At 43.0% G+C, this 7,189-nt stretch overlaps 1 pseudogene; it reads right to left on the bottom strand.

Annotated features, from left to right (window-relative positions):
- Positions 1 to 1,643: 1,643 nt before the first annotated feature.
- Positions 1,644 to 3,625, bottom strand: LOC147961098 (uncharacterized; annotated as a pseudogene).
- Between the last annotated feature and the right edge of the window lie 3,564 nt (positions 3,626 to 7,189).

Below are 7,189 nucleotides of genomic sequence, written 5' to 3'. Positions count from 1 at the left end.
TGCCCTTTAGTCCCGGTTTGTGTCTCAAACCGGGACTAAAGGTCCCATTTTCAAACTCTACCCCCCCCCCCCTCCCCGGTGGATCGCCTTTTTTGTTTTGAAAAAATCAAAAGAAAATGATAAAAACTTCAAAAAATAAAATCCCTCGAGAGGTAGTTATATTACTACATCTACTAGTTAGGAAAATTTAAAAACTTAAATTTGGACATGTTTTGCAAAAAATGTAGGGAAAATGTAAAACGGCTATAACTTTTGCATACGATGTCGGAAAAAATGTATAATATATCAAAATGTTCGGAACGAAAATCCGCATCCGATGGAGACCGCCTACGGCCTGTTTGCAAATTTTTAAAATCCTCAAATTCTAAAAGGAAAAAAAGTTATGCTCAAATTTTAGTTTTTTTTGAATTTTTGTTAAATCTGGTCAAACTATGGTCAAACTACTTATTCAAGAAGTATTAGTGTTACTAAATAATTATTCAAGAATATTAGTGTTACTAAATAATTATTTCAGTTTTTTGAATTTTGGTCAACTATGGTCAAACTACTTATTCAAGAAATATTAGTGTTACTAAATAATTATTGATTTTTAGAACAATAGTTTCAAACTCAAACAGTGAAATGTGTGACTTAATGCTCAAGCTAAATTCCTGAGGGTTAATAGGATTGACATCTTACTATTGTCAGGAAAACAACAAGTGCAGACTTGGAAACGAGGGAGAATAGAACCCGGAAGTTAAGCGTGCATCATGCTGGAGTAGTGAGAGGATGGGTGACCGTTCGGAAAGTTAAATGATTTGAAATGATGAGGGGTGATTACAGATTAAAGGTTAAATTGAGCAGTGATGAGGGATGATTAGAGATTAGAGGTTAAAATAATTCAGAAATTTGAAATTCAAAAAAAATTCAAAAAAAATCAAAAAAAATCATAAAATTTCCTTTAGTACCGGTTGGTGTTACCAACCGGGACTAAAGGTGGACCTCCAGGCAGCGGCCACGTGGAGGGCCTTTAGTCCCGGTTCCAGTTAGAACCGGGACTAAAGGGGGAGGTGCGTATTTATATTCCTGGTCACGAGAACGTTTAAGCAAGATCACTCTTGAATATATTTTGATATTTTTTTAATTTTTGAAACATGATAAAACCTTAGAAAATATGGTGAAACTCAATGAAACAAGGTATGAAACTCTGATATAGTCTGTGAAACTAGTTTCATGTAAATTTTGTAGTTTGATGGGTATTATATTCTATAGTTTCACCAAGTTTCAAAATTATTATTTAAAAAGTTATGGAAATATATCCTTAATTGATCTTGTTTAAAAGATCTTCTTACCAAGACCCCAAATATGTTAACATACCAGAAATCAAGATTTTCATTCAAAAGATACATGGTTTTATAATTTCATACTCAACTTAAAATGCATGGGTTAATATGAGGAATATGAGGAGAGAAAGAACCTATTTAGGGTCATAGGGTGAAGTAAGTCATAAGTAGTAATACAGTGAGACACTATGCATGCACGGGAGATCCGGTGCATGGTAGAAAAACCATTCTCTGCATGACATGGACAAAAAAACATCTACTTATGCATGTAACAAGATTAAAACTAACATTCACCTTCTTAATATTGTTATCTCAACATCCTCATGCTGGCCCGACGTTGGCGACGCCGTCTTGTGCAGTATCGCCGCCGCTCTTCATTTTTCTTGTCGTCTTGGTCGCCTGGGTCTTGTTTCTTGTTGTCGTGGCTTCACCATGTGTGACGCCTCCCTCACCTGGTTCCAGCTGCTGCTTCAGGTTTGGCAGCAAAGACACAAGTTTCTTCAGACAAAGTGGGTACAGTCGATTTCTTGACCTTGGCACCTTGGCAAGCAGCTCACCCCTATGATCAAACACTCTCAGGAACCCATCATACAGCTGTGACTTGCATCCTTCTTCGTCAAGTTGCCCCAGACTCACTATGTTGCTTCTCAGCTTGGGGATGAAATACACTTTCTTGAGCACATGATACTTACCATTACAGCCAATGAACGAGACAGTTCAACGGTCACAAATTTCAACAATGGACCCATCTCCAAAGCGCACAGTCCCCTTGATGCTAGTGTCCAGGTCACTGAACATTCCCATTGCCTGACATATGATTACTTGCACGTGTATCAAGATACCATACTTCACCGGTGTACAGCTCTTTGGCACTTAACTTGGGCTTGATTTTCTCTTCATTCAGCATGAGGAACTCGTTGCCCTTCTCCACGATCTCCACTCCCAGCATGTTCGTGCCGAGTATCACCACGGCCGGCGCCACGGCCGGCGGTGTCGCGGTCGCCGGTGTCGTAATGGTAGCCCTCAAGGCCGCTAGCGGCGTTGCTGCCGCTGGTGTCGTTGAGGATGACTCTGTGCTTCCTTGTCTGGTGTCTGCTGTCGTCTTGTTCACGAGGGCATGCAGCACGCCATTTTTCTTGAAGAGCACGCGCTGCACCTCCAGCAGCTTGGCCTTCTCTTCACTTGCATACACCAACAACTCTTCCTGTGTCATGTACTCATCTGACATGACATACATCTTTGCATTAGCAGCAGCTAACTCACCACGCAGCCGCTTTACCTCAGCTTTCATGGATGCACAGAGGGCACGAGGGACTCGCCGCCCTCTACCTCCACCTTAGCCGCAAGCTCACTTGCAACAGCCATGAGCAGTGCGGGCTCATCGTCGACATCAGCAGCAGCAAGGAGCGCCTTCTCTTTCTTCCACACCTCGCACTCAGACTTAAAGTATCCTTTCTCCCCGCACTCAAAGCAGGTAATCTTTGACTTGTCGAACTTGCCTCGGGTCTTTTTCTTGTCGCCGCGCCTGTTATTGTTCTTGCCGCCGTTGCTGGAGCCCTCTCCTTTCTTCTTTTCTTCCTGGACCAGTGCCTCCAACTGCGCACGGGAGACCAGCATCAACTTCTCGCCATCGTCGACCGGTTCTCCTCGAACGCTCGCAGCCGCCCAATGGCCTAGGCGACCGACATCTTCTTGACGTCGCCCCATTGCTCGGCTGTCTCAATTATCGGCAGGAAGCGATCCGGGACCACCGTGAACAGCCGCTTGACAACGGCGTGCTCCTGCAAGTTCTTGCCAAGCGCTCGAATTTCTTCAACGAGCACGGTGAGTCGGCGCCCGAACGCACCAACTTCTTCGCCATCTTCCATGGTCAGCCTCTCAAAGCGCCTTGTCAAGTGGCTGATGCCCACCTGTACGAGACACTCATCATCGATGAGCATGGTGCGGATAGCCTCCCACGCCTCCTTTGCCGACTCGTACTCCACGATCGACATCATCACGTCGTCAGGAACTGACTGCGAGATAGCAGCCATGGCTCCCTGATCTTTGGCCTCATCGACGTCTTCTCTGGTGATCGCCGACCACATACCCATTGGCTTGACGATGATCTTCATCTTCGCCGTCCACAACTGATAATTACCTTCTATCAGCTGCAGGGACTGGATTGGCACTCCGACGCTCCTCGCCGGCAGGGCCACGGCGGTCGTCCCATCGCCAGAGCCACGGGCTCCGAGTCTCTTGCTGGGCGGCGTGTACTTTCCGCCGCCACCAGCGTCGCCCTTCTTCGGTGACTGACCCCCCATCGCTACACACCGCCGCCGATTCGCCTCCGGCCACAACCAGGCTCTGTATACCAAATGTTGGATCACAGGCTGGAGTACACACGCGCACACGTTGGAGGAAAAACGAGAGAGAGGAACACGAAGACGCTGGTGTTTTGCGAGGCGCAACTGCGGTCCTCTTTTGTGGTTTTCTTCTCTTATTTATCTTTTGATTACATGCAAATTTGACCAGTTAAACCGGCCGAACTTTATGCCACGACCCACCAGATTCGTGTCATCCTACGATAGTGCATCGTGGCTCAACTAACTCAACTAACACACGTACTAACCGCAACGTAAACTCTTACGCTTCTGGCTAATGATCCTATTTACATGCATCTACTAAATCCACGTGCACACATCCATCCATCAGCGTACACACGTACATGCAAGGACTCTAGCTAACAAACCAGCTAGCATGCAACTTTGTAATTAAACATGCATGCATGACACGGACAAAAAAACATCTACTTATGCATGTAATAACAAGATTAAAACTAAAACAATTTCCTTGGTATAAAACTAGGAAATTCAAAATATTTTGGTACCGCAAAATGTTTATCTAATCAACGATTTTTTTTTACCATTGGCTTTGTCTAGGCAAACGTAATAAAACTAAATGACAAATGAGTAGTTTGGGCCAAAAATGATTAGATATTTATTATGTGCTAATGTGTTTGTGACTTCTTAGTACTACTTAACAAGTATCTACGTGGGTCTAGTAGTTTTACATAAAGTTTGATTCATTATGACTTCATATTGGAATTCTCATCTAGTATTTCTATACACATTAGAACTCGGCGAAACCTCAGACCACGGTGAAATCTCAGATTCCACCAGTATACTTAATGAAGTTGGTGATGTGAGAGAAGTCTTTGAAAGACAAGTTCCACATGTAGTTAGAGAATCTTCTCCACGCACTCTATGAAGTTACCCAAATCAGCATATTTCTTTTGGTAAAGCAATGATCACAGAGAAGTTGTCGATGATTAATTTGTCATTGATATTTTTGTTGATTCGTGTGCCTTTTAAAACATTACCAACCATACTCCATCACATACATTGTTGCATGCATAAAAAAGTGTAAGCTCTTGTTCACGGCTTCGCGCAATGAAAGAAGGGGAGAAAACCTTTACACAGTAATACTACAGGTTACATGTGCAATAAGGCTGATCAGATGTCTAGATCCTTTCCCTGAGTTTGAAAGCTACGAGAAGTTCAACATGGAGTAGGAGAATCTCAGCAAATCTCTCCAAATTGCCATGTTTGTGATGCCATGATTACACAAAAGGCCTCGATCATCGCTATTTAATCTACATTCTTTGCACCTTTTTTTCTTTTTTTTTGAAAAGGGGTCACCCCGGCCTCTGCATCAGAACGATGCATACGACCATCTTATTAAAACAAATAAATAAGGTTCCAACAAGGTCTCAAAGTCTCCAACTGAAAAAAAGCTCACTCAGAGCCAAATAGGCTAGAAAGACAAACTAGCCAAATAAGGGACGCCACAACCGGCTGGCTAAAGAGAGATAGGTAAACTAATTGCCTATCCTATTACATGACCGCCATCCAAACCGGATGAAGATATCCCGAGCTACCATCTCGCAATGGATAGATTCAGTAACCAAATGCTCCCTGGCCTCCATCGGAGTGAGTAGCGACCACGAACGGATCAATGCCGTGCCTCGGAAGATAACCTGCACAAAATGAAAGCGTGATGTTCTGTTAAAAACCAAATCATTTCTGCAATTCCAGATAGTCCACAGCAAAGCGCATACTCCCACACGAATATGTCTCCACTAGTGCAGAGCCGGGCAATAGCACCGGTTCGTAAGGCCCTTTAGTGCCGGTTCGGTAACCGGCACTAAAGTGTGGGCACTAAAGCCCCCCCCCCTTTAGTACCGGTTCAGCACGAACCGGTGCTAAAGGGCAACCACGTGGCACGAGCCAGCTTCGGGGGCAGGGAGCCCTTTAGTACCGGTTGGTGACACCAATCGGTATTAAAAGGTTGGGGGGAGGGGTGGGTTTATGATTTCTTTTTCATTTAATTTTGTGTTTTCCATTTAATTCTTTTTCGTTTGCTGGTATACGATACTACATATTGTACACGTTATGCATATATATAAATAGAATTTCTAGTAGAACCGATTATAATATATATATAATTAGCTAGCTATCTACAATTTCTCCTAATTGGTGCCTTCGGAGCCAGTGGTATTAGCCTAATTGGTGCCTTCGGAGCACGATAACAATTGGAAGTGGTTCATGGGGGCGGTAGCGGGTAATAGTATTCTCCTTTGGGATCTATGACCTGGTCGAGCAAAAATCCCGCTATTTCCTCTTGAATTGCTTCTATGCGGTCCTCTGGTAGGAGCTTCTCCCGCACCTCTTTGAACTATTAAGAAGGAGATCAATATGCATGTGTATTAGTTGTGTGACTAGATATCGATAATGGTGTAAAAATTGTGAATAGTGTTCTGACAAACGTACCCACTCCTGTCTTTGAGATCTGCTCCTTTCGGACGCCATCGTGCGAATGTTCTCGCAAACGTAGTATGCATACAGATTATTCCCCGGCGCCTGCTTCAGGGCCTTTACGAGAATGGAATTTGATCAGATAATAATTAATCAAGCATGATAATTAAAGAGATGGCAGCTAGCTAGTACTACTTAATTACTTACCTGGGGTCGATACCATTTCAGATTTTGTTTCCATGGGCCTGGAGTGGCCCTGATGAACTTCGCCCAAGCCCTACCCGCCGACAAAGAAAATGAATAAATGAGTTATTAAATAGTTATTATCAGGAAATGACGAACTAATTAAATAGGCCGAGATATAGTTAAAAATGATTGAAATTACCTGTTGACTATCCCCTTCACGATGGTGTAGTCACTTGCTTTCTTAAGTAGTGAGTCTAGTACTTCAACTATTGCTTCATCAACTTTAATGATTAACAAGATCCAGTGAAATCTGCATGCACACACGTTTGCATGTCTTAATTAAGCGGGCATATGTAAGCAAAAACATGTAGCTAGCTAGTAGGCAAAAATAGAATTTGTAGTACAAGACAGTGTGACTCACTCGAAGTTGTAAGGAAATAGTATATCTTCATTGTATTTGAGGCGCTTGAAGAACTCTAGCATGCTTTCCTCTACACTTTTTTCGTAATATGGATCTAATTTCTATGTGTATTCATTAATGGTATTTGGGTCAACGAACCCAATGCCATAGCGTCCACCTTTTTTCATTTCATAAATCTTCATCCTGCATAATACCACAGAAAAGAATATAGTGAGGATAATTACAGGTAATGATTGATCAAAATGATCACTACAGCTAGCTTGAGACTTAAATTACAGAAAGAAATCACTTACAGACAATAGCAACTAACGATAGATTTGTCGAGTGTGTCTTGATTGTATAGCTGAAATAGTTCCGAATACTCAACGGACACAGCTTTCTCATGGTAGTAATGATCCTTCTTGACTTTCACCATGAGGGACTCTCAATTGGAAATCTTGGTAATGTCCATGTACCATTGATGC

The sequence above is a fragment of the Triticum urartu genome, chromosome 7A (genome assembly GCF_056163025.1).
Source record: "Triticum urartu cultivar PI428250 chromosome 7A, HENAU_Tu73, whole genome shotgun sequence".
In the NCBI taxonomy this organism is placed as follows: domain Eukaryota; kingdom Viridiplantae; phylum Streptophyta; class Magnoliopsida; order Poales; family Poaceae; genus Triticum; species Triticum urartu.
This window is presented reverse-complemented; position numbering and strand designations above follow the sequence as displayed.